Source organism: Chinchilla lanigera, unplaced genomic scaffold (assembly GCF_000276665.1).
Source record: "Chinchilla lanigera isolate Chin_1 unplaced genomic scaffold, ChiLan1.0 scaffold00058, whole genome shotgun sequence".
Taxonomy (NCBI): Eukaryota; Metazoa; Chordata; class Mammalia; order Rodentia; family Chinchillidae; genus Chinchilla; species Chinchilla lanigera.
In genome coordinates this window covers 15,450,202-15,468,466 of record NW_004955459.1, presented here as the reverse complement: position 1 = coordinate 15,468,466, position 18,265 = coordinate 15,450,202, and positions in this window count along the sequence as shown.

The following is an 18,265-nucleotide window of genomic DNA, read 5'->3' as shown; positions in this document are numbered from 1 at the left end:
AATGGACATAAAATGAAATTTGTAAGTTGATGAGAATATCCTAAAGCTCAACAGTGGTGATGGTTATACTGTTCACAATATTGCAGTAATTTAGCACTTGAATTCTATCTCCATAGGAAATTAAAGTAAGTGAAATAAAAATGAAAAAGTACCAGCACATTAGTTCACATTGATTAAATACTGCAGGAGTGAGTAATGTGGGAATGAATAAAGATAAATAACATTTTGTTTATATTTTTATTTTAACCGGAAAAAGAACACAAAGTTTATTACATGTCTATAACATGGGAGTATAAGCTCCAAAAGGAACATTTTAAAGGGGTAATTCACCCTTTGCTAAAGCTAGAAGGGGTAGGTAAAAGAGGAATTAAAAAGTGCCGCAGTACTCCCATTTGGAAGTCAGCAGGATGAGCTACTCAAAGGAAGAATAAAACATTGCTGACTTGGTTGAGTTTAAGACATCTGACAGGCATTCCTGGAACTCCCACAGATGTCAGTTTGAAGGACACAGATGTGGAAATCATCCACAGGGTTAAAACCGGGAGAGTGGATGCGATCATGGGGCGGAGTGTTAAGAGCAAGCAGGACAGGACAGAACCCGGCAGACCCACCAGCTCAGGGGCCCGAGGAAGAAATATTAGAACAGCTGGGCCTGGTAGTGCATGCCTGTAGTCTCAGCACTCAAGAGGCTAAGGCAGGAGGATCACCATGAGTTCAAGCCCAGCCTGGGCTATATACAAGGGCAGCCTGAACTATACAGCAAGACCCTGTCTCAAAAAAAAAAAAAGAAAAAAAAAAGAAATGACACAGTTATAGAACCAGAAAAATCTTCCCTTTTTCTTCATGAAACTCACATGTGCAAACAGAAGCAGAAGCAGCAACTGCACACGGAAACTCAGGCACAAGGCAACAAATTGGCCCTTAGGGTGAGATTTTATACATAATAAAGACAAAAGACATGGCAGCTTTTATCCTTTCAACTCACTCATTACAACAGATTCAGGTTTGGGGTTTGGGTTGGTTTTGATCTTATTACATATTGTCTTTTCTTAAGTAGGTAATGAGTTACAGCATGTGATAGCTAACTGATTGCGTCAACTTCGGTAAGAAATGCCCCACTGAATTGGGCCGGCATAGCTCTCTGCGTGGCTGAAGGGACTGACTGAAAACGGAAGGTCCTGAGTGTGAGCGGCACCAGCCAGGAGGTGGCAGCCTGAATGGAATAAAAGAAACAGAAGAAAGGCTCCTTCGGTGGCTTCAGTCACCAAGGATCTCCCGAGGATCTCCAGTCTTGTCCTCCTCGGGAGACGTGGTTTCCTTCCTTCCAGCACAGACCTTCAGCCTGCTGATTGGGAGTCGCAAGGACTCTAAAGTGAGCTCCGGACCTCTGACCTCTGACTAGATCTTTGGATCTCCGGCGCATGGACAGACAGCCCTTTCGCACTCTTCCACACAGAACTTTGTAAGCAGCTGCTGTAAGCCTAACTGGTCAATTTTATATATTTATACCTCTTATACTAAATGGATTTCTCTAGTGAGCACTGACTGATACTCAGCAGCTCCCCCATCCACAGGGAGGACAACCCAGGACACCCCATGGGTATCAGAGACTACAGAGACCATAGTACAGACCCTACACACACAACGTTTCCTTAATGCACGGATACCTCTGACAGAGTTTACATTATTCATTAGACACAGCATGAGATTAATAGTGACTACTAACAAAATAGAACTGTGAAAATACACTGTGAGGAAATTACCAGCGTTATTACTTTTATGCTTTGGGGCTGCTATTGAGTAAAAGAAGGGTTAACTGGCTACAGGGGCTGCAGTGCCACAACAGTCTGTCTGCTCGCTGCAGCCACTAACTGGTAAAGGATGGGTATTATATAATGCGCAAAGTGTGGTTATGCCCAACAAAGGGATGACTTATGGCCCAGGTGGGACAAAGCTGGGTGTATCAGCCAGGGTTTACTAGAGAAACAGCTATAACACAAGATATATAAATGTATAAGGAATTATAAGTTTGGCTTACAATGGTCAGCCACAGAGCTGCATGAGGAAGCGTGCAGAGGGTGTCTGCACACGAGATTGAAGAGCTCAGCCCCAGGCCTGCAGCTAACTGCAGTGTCCATGCAAGTCCATATCAGGAGGCTGATGGGTCTGTGATGGAATGTTGCAGAATCTAAGATGAAGGCCAGAGAGCCTACACCAGAAGGCTGAAGAGTCCCTGGCAGAAGCTGCACATCTGCACCAGAAGCCAGGAGACAACCAAGCTGAAGGCAAAGACTGGAGCTCCTCCAAAGAAGCAGCAGCCAGCCCCTTTTTAGTTTGTTTTTTTTTTTTTTAATGTAGCCTATCAGCCCCGGGGCGGGTCTTTTACACCCACACCCTCTGTATGCCTTTTTTTTTGCACAGGCTCAGGAGGAATATAAAGTAAGCACTCTGGCTCTCTGCTGAGCCACATAGTTAACCTTTTAAACTTTTTAAATTGACACAATAAACAACATCCCAGAAGGGTAAGGGCATGTTTTTTTACCCCAAGATGCAGAACTGCTGAGTCACTTAGCCAAACTTCTAGACTCCCCAAGTTGACACAATGTATCAACCATAATACTGGGCAATGGGCAATTTCAGCATACTGCTCAGAACAACATGCAATTCTAAATTTATGAATTATTTCTGGAACTTTCCATTTAATAACTTTGAATGATGGTTGAGCATGGGTAACTGAAACCTCAGAAATCAAAACCATGGATAAGGCAGGAGGAGAGGCTACTGTATTATGATTTTAAACACCAAGACAATATAAAACGCCATACAGAGAAAGTCCTGTTCCTCACCTGTCCACTTCCTCACAGAAGACAACTTTTAGTATGTTGCTGGTGTCTGTAAAGAAGACATTTCAAGGGAAACAGGAATCTAGAAAAATTTTGGAGAAATGTGCAAAAATGAAGAAAAGGAAGTAACAAAAAAAGTAGGAGAATCAGCAGGAAGTGAGATGATATATAAAGTGATACATGGAAAAAGTGAAAAGCCGGGGATGGAGAGAGAGAGAAAGAGAGAGAGAGAGAGAGAGAGAGAGAGAGAGAGAGAGAGAGAGAGAGAGAGAGATTGTGTGTGTGTGTGTGTGTAGGGGTCAATCACCATTTCCTAGTTGCTATCCCTGACTCAGGAGGATTCTCTGGTTCATCCCCCATTCCACCCTGCTTCCCTGTGCAGATCTGTCCTCACTTGTCCCGACAGCAATGTCTGCGTTCTTCCTGTACCAGTGCCCCTTGAGAGAAAGCGTCCACAGCACCAGTCTGTGGGGCTGGGACGGAGGTGAGTGTGGGGCAAGGTTGAGGATGGGTGGCTACAGGCGGTGCCACGGTTTATGTCTGGGTGGGCCCCTAAAGCCTCATGTGCTCATAGATGGATCGTGGGAGCATAAGCCACTGATGAGTTCAGAGTTAAATGTAATTTAGGAGGTGAAGCCAGGAGTGGGATAAGGGTCACTGTGGGTGTGGCCTGGAAAGGTACATCTCCCTCCCTCATGGTCAAGAGCTGTTTTCCTCCACCAAGGACCTCTGCCCTGCTGCCCCATCTTGAACCCAGCAGGCTAAGGACTGAACCCTGTACAAACTTTTAAGTTGTGGTGTTGGGTTTTGTGTCTTGGGGAAGAAAAAGTACCTAAGACTGGTGGCTCAGGCTTTAAAGCTTTCAGTGCCCTGTATGCTTCTGACTGGTGTTTTTGCAATAAAGGATGATACTAAGACAACTGAAGGAATCCAAACCTGGATGTTAGTAATGCGTCAGTGCGGATTTCCAAAGGCCAATGGTTGTATTCTGGTTATGTACAAGAACGCAGAAACTACTGAAGTATCTGAAATGTCTGAAAATCACTCTTAACACTCAAGTGCTTCAGGGAAAGAGAGTTCTTTGCATTGCACTGCACCTTGTTTCAAATATCCTTAGAAACAGATTGTTGGTGGGTGGGGATGGTTCAGTGTTTGGTTGTGGTTTATGGGTTAGCAGCACCAGGGAGAACCCAAAATGGAAGAGAAAGGACACCGTCACATGTTGGAGGACTCTGGTTACGTAAGACTGGAAGTCACCGTGTTTGCCTTGCAAAACGTAAACAAGAGCATTACACTTGCTCACTGTAATACTGTGCTCGCCTCATTCCAGATAACAGCAGGACTCCAGTAATCAAACCAAATAAGCCCAGTGGATGGCCTGGGAAAGTTTGCTTCTACAGAGAAGAGGCAATTTCAGTAATTAGTCAGTCTTTATGGCTCTAATCATCTCCCAGGCTCAGCAGGGTGGGAAGGAGCACATGGCTGTTGTGCAATAAAAGTGATTCTTCATTTTTCCGCTCTCTTCTCCCGACTCAAACTTTCAAGCCGTGCCCGGAGAAGACACTTCTCCTCAGTGTCCCTCTGTGTTCCAGATGGGAACAGGCTGATGGCTGAGTCAAGCCAACGCATACTGATCAGCTTTTGTCTCGTTCTGAGTTGCAAGTATGTGTTTCTTAATGAAAGCAGCTTCGTTGTTTTGCCAGGTGATAAAAGCAATCCATGCTTGTTAGGAAGACAAACTCAGACAAAAACAAACAAGGAGAGCTAGAAAGTAGGAAGTTAAAATTATTCATTGTTTTCTCAGAGAGACCTATTGCTCTTAAGTTAGTATACTATTCTTCACATTTAAGTGATTATAAATAAAAGTATGATTGTACTACACAAGCTACAATATAACATTTATTTTCCTCTTACCCTGGTATGGGCAAGCTGGCATGCTAATAAATACTGTTCTGAGACATCACACCATAAAGAAGCCTTTACTTAGACAACCCAGTAGGTAATTGCTAAAAGACTTCAGTAGTCTGTGTGAGAAATGCCAAGTAAACGTGACAAGAAGCTGGAAGTGGTGGCACATGCTTGTAATCCCAGCACTCTGAGAGGCTGAGGCAGGAAGGTCACAAATTCAAGCGTACCCTGGGGAACTTAGTGACTTAGCCAGTGCCTGTTTCAAAATTTAAAAAAAAAAGATGAAGCCCAGCACAACACAGAACACATACACCGCATGCGCATGTACACACGCACATAGTGTTCAGCTTTATTAGTTATCAGGGAACTTAAATTAAAACCCCAATATGAGACTGATGTGTAGCTACCAGGATAGTTTAAATGAAAGTGACAGATAAAAGCATGTGGTAGCAAGGCTGTGGAGCAATCAGAGCTCTCATACATGTCTGTAGGCAGGTAACACAATACTGCTACCACCACACTGGAAAAGTGCTTTACATTGCTAGTAAAAGATGAGCATGTGTACACATAAACTTCAGCAATTCCAGCCCTCCCTCACCCACAGTTTCGTTTTCTCAGGTCTCAGTTACCTGTGGTCCACCATGATCAGAAAATGTAATGGGGAAAATTCCAGAAATAAGTAGTTTACAAATTTTAAGTTGCATGCTACACTGAGTAGCACACTGAAGTCTCACACTGTCTTGCTCTGTCCTACCTGGGATGTGACGAATGCATTTGTATAGCATATCTGCTCTGCCCGTTATTTACTCAGGAGCTTCCTTAGTTATAAGACCAACCAGCATGCTATTGCAGTGCCTGTGTTCAAATAATCATGATTTTACTTAATAATGGCCCCCAAGTAGAAAAGTGGTGATTTTGGCAACTCAGATATGCCAAAGGGAAGCCATAAAGTGCTTCCTTTAAGTGAAAAATAAAAGCACAATAAGATATTTTGAGTAGGGGAGGAGCAGGAGGAGGCAATATTCACGTACATTTTATTATTGTTACTGCATTGTTATAATTGTTCTTTCTTAAAAAGAGAATTAAAAAACAATATCAAAATAACAACAGCATGGACAAGAACAAAACAACACAAAAACAATAAAAATGATACAGGGTTTCAAAACAAAATGGTAGGAATTAACAGTGGTTGTTATATTACATATTGTTATCTTCAAGAAGTTGCTCAGATTACCAGATGTAAGAATGCAAGATTTTTGAACTATTAAAGAGAATAAAAAACAATAATAAAAAACATTGGAAATGATACATAATTGTTCTTTTTTATAATTGCTGTTAATCTTTTACTATACTTCACTTACAAATTAAACTTTTTCACAGATATGTATGTACAGGAAAACACACAGTATATATGGCTAGGTGCTCTCTGAAGTTTCATGTATCCACCAGGGTCTTGCAACTTAATCCTGTGGCTAAAGGGTCTACTGCATTTAGCCCACAGAAGTGTATATATAGCCTACAGGACAGGTACAAGAATATCCATTTATAGTGGGTTCAAACCAGAAACATCCAAGTGTCCATCAATAGCAGAGTGGATAAACTGTGATGTACCTATAGTGGGTAATGAATAAAGGGAATAATTAAATAATGAGAATAAGTAGATTGCAATTGAATACTGACACAAATGACTCACAATCATGACTGAGCAAAAGAAGCCAGCCACAGAAGGGTACGTGCTGCATGATTTTATTTACACAAGCATCAAGAGCAAGAGAGCTGACTGACCTGTGGTGAACGAGCTCAGCATGGAGCTGGGCCTTGGCCAGGAATAAGCGCTGAAGGAGACACACGGAGATTCTAGGGTGTGGAAAAGTTCTCACTTATGATGTGGGTGCTCAGTACATGGTGAACACAAGCTTATCAAGCTATCCACTTAGGATCTCTGTACTTCTGCACATGTAACATCTCAATAAAGATGCTACAGACAGTAACACTACCAATAACAATAACTGATCGGGGCTGGGGATTTAGCTCAGCGGCACAGCGCCTGCCTGGCAAGCTCGAGGTCGTGAATTCAATTCCAGGTGCCGGAAAAAAATTAAATAAATAACTGATCAACTCTTCAAAGCATAAAATATACAAAATCATGTTTATGTATTTTGTATCAAATTATAGGTATTTCCTAATTCCTAAGTCAAAAACACATCCAAACTGTACAATATTAGTGGGATTTCAAATCTTAACCCTCCTCAACAATTCTGACCTATATTCACCTGTTCCCTTACAACATACAGTGTAATGTTAGGTTCTGAGGAACATACACAATACTTGGCCCCTACAGTCACCCAGAAGAGCTAGAGCAGTGGTTCCTACCAGGAGATACATTGGAATCACCTGAAACTTGGTGCTTATCCTTGTTAAGGATGTTAACAAATTGCCATATAGAATCTCCCTATAGACCTTGGCAGTCCACCTTAAATGCTGGAATTGTTGGCACCTGAGAACTCATAGCTAGACTTTTTCTTGTCAAAAGGAAGCTGTCTCTTCAAGGTCATGCTCCTTCCCTAGACCAATCTGACTGCACATTCAGTGACTGGTCCACATAGGGATAGATAGGCCAGCCTTCAACCCTCTAATCCCCATCCTTCCCTCAAGAAGAGACAACCTAGAAGCCCACCCAGCCATGCGTGCTCTGTGACTCTTCTGAAGCCTCTGTCACAGCTGAGTTACAGTTCTCATCTCTGCTATGCCCAGTCTTTCTCCTCTCCCTTCCTCCCTGAACTTCCTCCACAGAAATCTCCACTTCAAAACGTTTCCTCAGGACGTCTGACCTAGGGTGTATACCTATGAGAAAGAATTCAAAGTACCTGTCAAACAATTGAGGACAATACTGTTCGGTGGTTTTACAGAGAAGGTAGATCCTTGGGGCCATACAGATTTTACGATTTTCAAGAAAGCAGCACACACTTGCCGATGAGGAGCCACCAGGAAAGAATTAAGTTAGAAGAAGAGATGAGCAGTGTTAAGAGAACATTCATAATTGATTTAAGCAGAGCAGGATGGCTTTCTTGGGTTATATACCAGGCAGGGACCAAAAAAATAAAAAGCTTTAGCATGAAAAAGCAAGGACTCTCTGGTGATTACTCAACAGGTGATTAACAAAGATAAAGCTTTTTTTGATAAACCCAACGGTAGCCCGGCCAAATTTGTGGGGAGAGGTGTGACAAGCCAGATGTTAAGTAGTTCGTAGTTCTGGAGATAGACCTAAGATGAGACACATTCTCCTGTGTCTGAAGGGTCCTCAGGGGAAAGAGGAATCAGCCTTGCGCCATGGGGTAACACCCAGCTCTTAAGGACACAAATGCCAGCAAAACGCAAGGAAATCTGCTAAGCCAGAGCTATCCACCATTGAGCCAGGCTTCTCCTTGGAAGAGATGAGTTTGCGTCCCTGGAGATTCTAATCAAGTGGCTATGCTTCTTCTTATTGAAGATGAGGAACCCAGTAATGATCGGAAGGTAGAGTTTCATTCATTCCCTTTTAAGCCTCTACACAATGAACAAGGAAAGCCTAACTCTGCCAAGAAAGAACTAGCTGCAATTAATGACTTCTGGAGACATGAGGTAAAAATGCTTTCAAGTTGCCTCCAAGTTTTCAACATCAGGTCGTGGAATGAGGCTGGTCAAATTGACTCGGTGGGGAAGTTTAATAAGAGGGTATTGTTAAAGAAACAATAAAGTAGAAGGTTTGAGTCTACTTTCAGGTGAATGGAAGTAACGTAGGAGCTGTCTTATGCCAGTAAGGCAGGAGGAATAGAGTGGGCTTGTGCGCTCAACTTCTGTCAGCTCGTTCCCATTTTTCAAAATTGAGCTCTCCATTGCTTTCTGGCTCTTGGTGGCTCATCTTTACTCCTTAGATCCTGTGTTTCCAGAAAAGACAGGGGAATTCCTAGCAACAGAAGCCAGGGCTTCAGTATCTCCCATTGGCACCGTTATCCTCGCTGCCCCAGCAGGGAGGGTATCCGGGGCTCTGTCCAGGAAAAGGACAACAGCTTTGAGTTTAGCTGGGTAACTTTTCTTTCAGCTTCCAGTTACAACTGGACTCAATTAGCATCAGTCTTTAAAAGAAGCCATCGATATTTATTTTGAAATAAAATATTTAAATTTTACTTTAACACAGAATTTCAGAAAAACAGGATGATAAGAATTCAGCAATGGTTGTTCCATTGCATATTGTTGCCTTCAAAGTAGTTGTTCAGATTACCAGATATAAGCATGCAAAATTGGTAAAATAATAATAATAATAATAATAATAATAAGCATTAACTGTTCCTTTCAATAAATCAATAGAAATTAGTGGTACGATTATCTTAGCTATCTTCCTTCTTTCTTTTTCTCCTTTACCTCACCCCAACTGTTTTTTTCTTTTGAAGCCATCAGTTTGTTGAGAATTTTGCTGGTGACTCAGTTTTGTTCTAGACTTTGTCTTTTGGAAAACACACTTTTCTCTACAGTATAAAAGGACTTTGGGGCACTGTATTATATTTATGAACCATGTATTTTTATTATGGTTCTAAAATAAGATTGTTTTCTGGGGTCCTTTTTCTTTTTTTAGGTTGACCTTATTGTACCGGTGCTGCCCCCCCAACACTTCACTGATGACTACGGTTCTTCATCTTTCTTACTTATGAAGTAGGTATTTTTGGCTCCTGCTCGGAGGAAGATGAAAGCACGGAAGTGGGCTCACCTCCTTCCTCACACTGCACACCTCCGTCTTCAACTGTGCGACACTTGTTCCCAGAATGCCAAGTGCCTGCGTGTCAGAACTGCACATGAGGACGCGCCTTTTTGTCCAGCACACACTGAGGTTAAAAGTTCACGTAGTGACTACTGCGCATTTTGTTAGATTTTAGGCCTCAGTTCACGTCTGGGGCTGATTGTGCTCCTGTTGCAGGGCTAATAACCACAGAAGTCAGAAGGAGAAAATAAATGTTCAGTGGGGAATTTGATAGTCGAGAGAAAAGTGCTCTTTCAGCAAAGAGAGGCAATGACCACAACTGTTTTTATGAGGGATGCGGGGAACAATCTCAAAAGACAACTTTAGAAATGTTTAAAGACAAGGGCAAACTCTCCAAAATAACCATAAGAATGGATCATCAGCAGTGAGGTTTTCACCCCTGTCTGATTTTTCCAAGCTGAAAGACAGACACGGATTTGCTAGGGAGGGTCATTCTCCTCAAGGGTACCTTAGTCTTGTTGCCTGAGGACTGGAATGCAGGAACTTGAGCTGTGAGAGCCTTACTGGGAAAGGATGAAACCACGTATTCAGTCAGGCTTCTGTTCCTCAACAGAGAGGGCTTCTGGAACAGGCCTCCCTTCAGACTCCAGGCACGGAGAGCTTCCTGTGTAATGTCTGCTCATTATTGCATGAATGAGGCCACGCCCACTAGTCCGGCTTCCCGGGTACCAGTTCGCCGCTTTGCTCTGTGGCCACAGACCGCAATTCTAATATGCGCTAGCCTGTATTTCGTGCATTGGCGCCATGAGAACCCAGATAATGTAATGCATTATTAGTTATGAGAAAACTAGGTTAAGGGCGTTTTATCCACTCTTTCCACCTTTTGTCTTTTCCTGAAGGAGTTTCTTTTTAAATCTTAACATATTGTCTTAGTTACTTTTCTCTCATTGCTGAGACAGAATACCCAACACTCACAAGTTAAGGGAGAGAAGGTTTATTTAGCTCGTGGTTTGTAGATGTTTCAGTCCATAATCAGCTAGGCCCAAGGCAGGTTGGCACGGCAGAGGGGCATTGCAGAGGAGAAATTGTTCAAGACTGCAGAAGACAGCAAAAGCAAACAAGGCAGGGAGAGAGCAGACAAGCTGCTTTCCCTCCTTTGTAGTATATGCAAGCTACCTGCCCTAGGGCAGGTATAACACTCACACTCTTAATACCACCATTGGAACACAAATCAATCACAAACTCTAGATTCAGCCACCCCTGAAAAGCCCACTCATGACTGCATGAGGCTTTGGGGCTAGGGGATAGCTAGACAAACCATAATACATATACTTATTCAACTGCTTGGTCATATATGCCCATCTTGTAGAAAACAGTAAAATAAATGCAGCCTGGAACAATTCTCCCTCATTTGTCTCATACACTGAATGCCTATTCTCCAGGTAGGAATCTGCTACTCTTGGATTCTTACAAATTCTTGTACAGCTTCTTTCCATATTGTTCAAAGATGGTTTATCCCACTGAAACTCAGGCTGAGTCTTAATTCCTCAGCTTGGCAATATCGGGACAAGGAACTATGGGAGGTATTTAGATCACGAGGCCAGAGTTCTCATGAATAGATTGATGCTGTTTCATAGGAGTGATTTCCAGCTCTCACCTAACTGGATTAGTTCCAAGAACAGGGTATTATAAAGCAAGGTTATCGCTGCGTATTGTTTCTCCTGCACACATCAGCTTGCCCTTCTGCTCTTCCACTATGCACAGACCAGCATGAAACCCTCATCAACAGGCAAGAAGATGCCAGCACCATGTCCTTGAACTTCCCTATCTCCAGAGCTATAAGCTAAATAAATCTCTTTACTTTATTAATTTCCCAGTCTTAGGTATTCTGTTACTGCTACATATAATGGACTAAGACACAGATATATAAGAAATGTGCATATACAGAGAGACAGATGTCATGAGATCTCACATGTGGTGTCCAGGTAAGTCAAGTTCATAAAATTAAAGAGGAAAATGACAGTTACCAGAGACTCGGGAAGGGCAATAATATTTGTAATACACATTAACGAATTGTCTTTCACAGAGTTATTTCTTTATAACATGCAAGATTTTAAGAATAGGCATCCCACCTCACACCAAACAAAACTTAACCCACGATTATGTGCACTCAGTTACCCAGCACGTGAAAGGCCCTGGGTTTCATCCCTAGTGCCACAAACAGAACAAAACAAAAAAATTCAAGGAACAAAGTCCTAAAATTAAGAGTTGAACTATGAAACCCTTCAAAGAATAGATAGATGTAAATCTTTATACTTTTAGATTTGGCAGTGGAATTCTAGACATGGTACCAAAAACACAAGCGATAACAGGGAGAAACAGGTAAAATAAACTTTACCAAAATGTAAGACCTTTGTGTACCAAAGAACACAGTCAAAGAAGTGAAAAAGGTAACTCATAGAGTCGACAGTATTTGCCAGCCTGTTTCTGTTCAGTGTCTAGTATGGTTCTATGTTTTGTTAGATCCTAGATATGTATTTGGCATCCATTAACTACAGGGCTGAACTGTCAGCCGAAGAGTTTTCCTCTCTCCTGCAGCTCAGCCTGCCTGGAATTCTACTTCCCCCTTCAGTCCGGCTGATCCAATCCAGGTGTGCCGCCACCCACCCTCTTCGTGAATTTTCACACTCCAAGCTGGTATTTTTCAAACAGGATGTCATCCCAGGGCCAGGTGCCAGGCAACTAGAGACCGCTACTGCAGCCCACACAAGGCGGAATTACTCAGTCGTGCTCAAGCTTCTCTCTCCGCGTCCCTGCCCCTTCCTGCAGAAGTCTCACCAAAAGCTATTCCTGGCCTTCCCTCCAGGCCAGTGCCTCATGACCTCCCAGTGTCCCCCTGCCGCTCCGTGTGTCGTGCTGTGCTCCCTCCTCCTCCGTCAATGGCATCGACCTCTCAGTAAATCACCTCTATAAATTAAATCCTGCAGGTACTGAATCTATAAAGAATTATTACAACTCAATGACAAAACTACAACTCAATCTAGGGACAAGCAAAGAACTTGAGGAGGCGTTTCTCCAAGGAAGATATGCGGATGGTCCAAAACCACAGGGAAACGATGCGCCACATTAGTCACCAGGGAAATGTAAACCAAAGCCACCAAATGCATAGACTATGAATGCAGTTAGCGCCACTGAACTGTACACCTACAAATGGTTAAAGGGATACATTTTATGTAATGTGTATTGTTACCACAGTAAAAAAATACATAAAGGGTGATATTAGTCTGTGTTCTCCAGAGAAACAACCAATAGGATTTGTCATTTGCTCTCTTGCTTGTTTATATATCATGAGGTACTGAAGGGCTCAAATGATTGTTGTGGCTGAGTCCCACGATGAACTATTTGCAAGCTGGAGATCCAGGAGCTGAGGGTGAAGTTTGAAGGCCTGAGAACAGGAATGCAGAAATAAAGAAGGCTGACATCAAGGGGAGCTATTTCAACCATCCTTGACCTTTTGTTCTGTGAAAGCCTTCAACATATGGAAGAGGTTCCCTACAATGGGGGGGGGGGCTTTGCTTTACTCACTCTGCCAATTCAAATGCTAAGTTCTTCCCGAAACCCCTCACAGACACACCAGAGATAGGTTTGATCAACTCTCTGTAGTCAAAGTTGAAAAATAAAATGAACCACCATAACCATAGCCATAAAAATACAAATAAAACCAAAGAATCATAGTGAGATTCCACTTTGGTCTACTAGGATGCTAGAATGAAAACTAATAAACACACACACATACACACACGTGTGCACACACACACACACACACACACACACACGTACAAGCCCCAAAACCAGAATATAGTGAGTGTCGGTGAGGTGTGAAGACAGTGGAACACTGCCACATCACTGCAGGAAGGCACTGAAAGATTTCTCAAGACATTAAACACAGAGTTCCCATTTGACACAGCAGTTCCACAGCAGATCTATACTGTACCCAAGAGACATGCAAATATACCTCCGCTCAACAAGGTGTGCGCCAGTATTCATAGCAGCACTATTCAAAATAGCCACAAGTGGAAACAATGAAATGTCCATCAGCGGATGAGTGGATAAAGAAATGCGGTGAATCCGTACGATAGAACACTATTCCACAATACAGAGAAACTAAGTACAAACACATACTATGTGGATGAACCTTGAAAGCATTATGCTCAGTTTAAAAAGCCACTCACAAAAGGCCACCGACTGTATGGCTCCATTTGCACAGAATGTCTAGAATAGGCCAACCTGTAGCAACTGAAAGGTTTGCGGTTGCTTAAAGCGGGGACACCTGGAAGTTGTGGGGCAACGTTGCAGGGCACAGGGTTTGTTTGGGGGTGAAAAAGTTCTAAAACTGACTATGGTGATGTTTGCACAACTCTGATTAGACAAAAGGCTATTGAGTCATACCCTTTGAGGAGTTGTATAGGACGTGAATTGTATCTCAAACTGATGTAAAACAAATATAATCTCATTACCAAGAAATGCAAGCCCACAAGTCTGAGGGAGAGTAACGGTGGAGCTTTCATGATTACCTGCCGCACTCAAAAGGCCACGAAATCGTGAGCATCTATCGCAGTCCGGCATATCCACAGCGCTCTCTGAAAATTCGCCATTTTAAGCGCTGCGAATCCGCGCACACCACTCACCATGCGGTGGTGAAGTGTTCCAACCACCACATTTACCTAATGCATCATCGTTTAACGCCCGGCTCTTCTCCACATTGAAATGAACTATAAAATGAAAGAAACGTGGCCCTCTCCAGGCAAACGATTCCACACAGCGGTCTGCCCCAAGCTGATTTAAAACAGTAGTTTTAGACACTTTGCAACCTGTTACGTCATTAGTGGATCAAGTAAGCAGGCACAGGAGGGCAATACTCAAAGGTCATTCATCAGGCAAACATCTACTGAAAAGCACAGTTTATTCTATTGTTAACTGAATCTTTTGATTGACCTCATAAAAAGAATTCCTAGGAATCAATAAGACCTATTGGCAAAGACCACGCGCTTACAATTCCCAGAGGCAAAACGCATTGAACTAGGATTTAAATATGAAAAAGTGTCCATCCTCTGAGAGGCAAGTTAAAATCCCCCAGAATTCCATATTTGCCCCTGTCCAAATGGCAAATATTGAAAAGTGTAAGCGTAGGGTAGTTTGTTAGCAGCTGTAGGAAATAAGACTTTCAACATTCTTGCTGCAAAAGTAAATCAGCACAATCTCTCCGGAAAGAGACCAGCCAGCGGGTAATACCGTGTATCCCCCGTAGCCTGGAGCACAGCAACCCCCCTTCTAGGAGTCATGCTACAAACGCGTTTTTCTCTTTTCTGGGTCTTTTCTCCTCCCTTTCCTAATCTTTTTTCACTGCCTCAAGTGAAGTCAATAAAGGGGTAATGTCCCATAAATTCGATGGAATTAATTTCTTTTTGACTATAAGAATTGGCAGTTCAAAAAAAAGACTAGATGCCTTAATTATTAAAGAGAAACCTTAAAAGTTTCTTCTATGAAGGTTCACAGCTATAAAAGTAATAAATGAAGCGCTCAAAATACTACTACGTGGTAGGTCGGGTTAATAATCCTATTCAACCAAAGCTGGTGTTGTCTGCGCGCCCAATCATCAGCATAGGCGCGACCTGAGCGCCCCCTGCTGGCTAAAGGTAAAACAAATTTGAGGTGGAAAGTTTTACCAACACTTTCCGGAAAACTACAAGCGTTGCATTTCCTCAAACTTCCCGTTTATATTGCTTTTCCTCTCCTGTAACTCCCACCTCTTTCTCTCATCGGATAAACTTGCCACCCGCTTCTCAGGAAAGATCAAGATACGCTGCTATTCTTAATCTCCACTCCTAAAGCTATTTATTTCTTTGTACCCGGTGGAGTCATTGTTCGCGCCAGCTCTGCCCACTTACCGCGTCCACATCACACCTGGGCCCGCCCGTCCTGCCTCATGGCTCAACCTCACCTGGGCGTACTTGATCCTTACTCTTTAGCTAATCCAGGGTTTCTTAAAATGAGGCCTGTGGAACATTTATGTACTACTCACCTGGTTGCTTACTGAAAATGCAGATTCCCAGGTTCAATGCGATCATTTGTGATTCTGGCACCTACATGTATAACAAGACCCCTAGTGAATTCTTGTGCACACACACACATACACACACACACACAGTCATATAAAAACGACTCTGATATTCTTTCTTAGTTAAGTTTATTGGCACACGTTAGATATACATTATGATCTTACTCATCATAGGGAATTTGTACCCATACATGGGTACAATTTGCACCTATATATTTTGATTCTTTTTTTCCCAATCCCCCCCTCCCTTCAGCCCATCTTCCCCTCCCTATTTACAAAGCTGTGCAAGCCACAGAATCTTGCCCAAAACTTGCCATGGCTTGGAATCATCTAAAAAGTTAAGTGCAAAAACTCACGCTGGTTCTCAAAGTTTTTAGTAAATTGTTCAAAGTGTTTGCTGTCCCTTCCTATAAGCTGACTATTTATCAGCTTTCCTGTTGCTGGCTCCAAACACTCAACACCCACAATTTAAAGGGATAAAGGTTTAATTTGGCTTGTGTTTCAGGGGTTCGTGACATGGGAAGCTGGTTTCAAGCCAGGAACATCCCGTTGGAAGGGGAGGACAGAGGAGAGCAGTTCATGACTGCTGGAAAGCGGAGCAGGGGAACTGCTCCCAGAGGGAGAGACAGGGAACCAGATATAGATCCCAAGGCCATGACTCCAGGACTCAGAAGTATACTTTGCTAATTCCCTGGGCAGCTCCCAAGCCAATCAAGTTGACAATTAAGCTTAACTTTCACAAGGGCTAATGACATTTCCCTTCTCCATGGATGGTAGACTGGGCCACACAACTGGCTTTGGCCAGTGGCATGACAGAAGCAGTACCATACCAAGAGCATACCATGAGAGCTCTCACACAGCTGGGCCGTGTTCTCTTTTCCCTCAGCCAGAACTGATGACAGCCCTTATAGAGGCTGCTTCCTCAGCCCAGGCTCAGAACAAAGATGCCGTGGACAGAGGCCCACGCTGAACAAAAGGGACATGCATCAGATAGGAGGGAGAAGTTTGCGGTGTTACTATGACTTGGAGAGTCCTTCACTACTTCTTTCGAACTCTGCTTAGGCTGACAGATTCAAAGTTCTTTATAATTGGCTTTTCTGTTTCCCATTACTCCCTCACACTTTTTTATTCCAACTCTAAACTGTATGCTTCTCCCCACGCACAATTCCTTCAAACTCTGTGTACTTGTATCTTATGTGCAAGCTCCTATATTTCTGTTATACTCTATAGGCTAAGGACAAGGATTTTTCCAATTATGGCCCCAAGTTAGCTAATATATATTTTATATTTAGGAAAATGTACTTCCCCATTTATGAGTTAGCCCACAAAATTTAATTCCAATTTCAAAACAGACTTCCCAAATCCCAGTAGCGAAGTGCTGCCCTTACAAATCCTTGCAGTAAATAGATTCCTTCTTCTCAGTGACCAGCAGCTGCCGCTTCTTCTGTTCCCTTCCACTTCTATTAACCCAGTGCCCTCTGAGACATCTCGGCAGTAATTGCAAAGGTGCTCGCGACCATTAATCCATGTACGTCAGTGTCACTGGATTAAGAGATGCCCAGCAGACTGGTTAAGCGCACACCAAGTATGTGTGTGTGGATCATGGAGGTGCGGCTTTGGATAATATATATATTCCCTTCACTCTTCCTTGCTTTTCCCCTGTCTGCTCCCCAGCTGCTAAGAACTAAGCAGCTTTGCTCTGCCATGATCTTCCTGCCTTGGAGCAAGTTGATTATGGACCCCATCCCCCTCAACCATGAGCTAAATGAAACCTTCCCTCCTTTAAGCTGTGACTGTCAGGTATTATGTCCAACAGTTGGAAAGCTAACCAGTGCTGTATGTTGCTTCAGGTTTTTCTGAATCTAATTTTAAAAAGGAGAGGACACATTATTTTTGAATTACTTACCAATATTATACCATGTGATGTGTTACTACAAGCTAAAGCTAAAGATGTTTTGTACATAAAGGACATAAAGTCACTTCATATCTGCCATTTGTGCCAAAGGAACATATTATTTATGCAGCTTTTTCATTATCTCAAGCTGTAGGAGAAAAAAGAAATTTTCAGTATTGTTAGAATGTAAACTAGTACAACCACTATGGATATCAGTGGAGAGTCCTCAAAGAACTAGAAATTGCATTAAATCCAGCTATTCCCCTTCTAGGTATCTTCCTGAAAGGGTAAAAGACATTGTTTTATAGTGATACATGCATATCCATGTTTATAGCAGCACAGTTTAGCTAAATCTTGGAGGCAGCCTATACCCATCGACAGAGGAATGGATAAAGAAAATGTGATATTTACACACAGAAAAGTACCACTCTGCCATGAAGGAAGATAAACTTGAGTGATTGTTAGAAAATGAATGCACCATGAAACTATAGTGTTAAGTGAAATAAATCAAACACACAAGCTTAAATATGGCGGATGTCTTAGTTACTTTTCTCATTGCTGAGACAAAATACCTGACACCCACAGGGAAAGGGGGAAAGGTTTATGTAGCTTACAGTTTGTGGAGGTTTCAGTTCATAATTGGCTGCCTCCAAGGCAAAGCGGCACATGGCAGAGAGGCAACAGTTCATGGTGGTGGAAGACAGCAAAGAGCAATGAGAGAAAAAAAGACAAATCCCTTTCTGTCCCTTATATTGTATGTAGTCTAC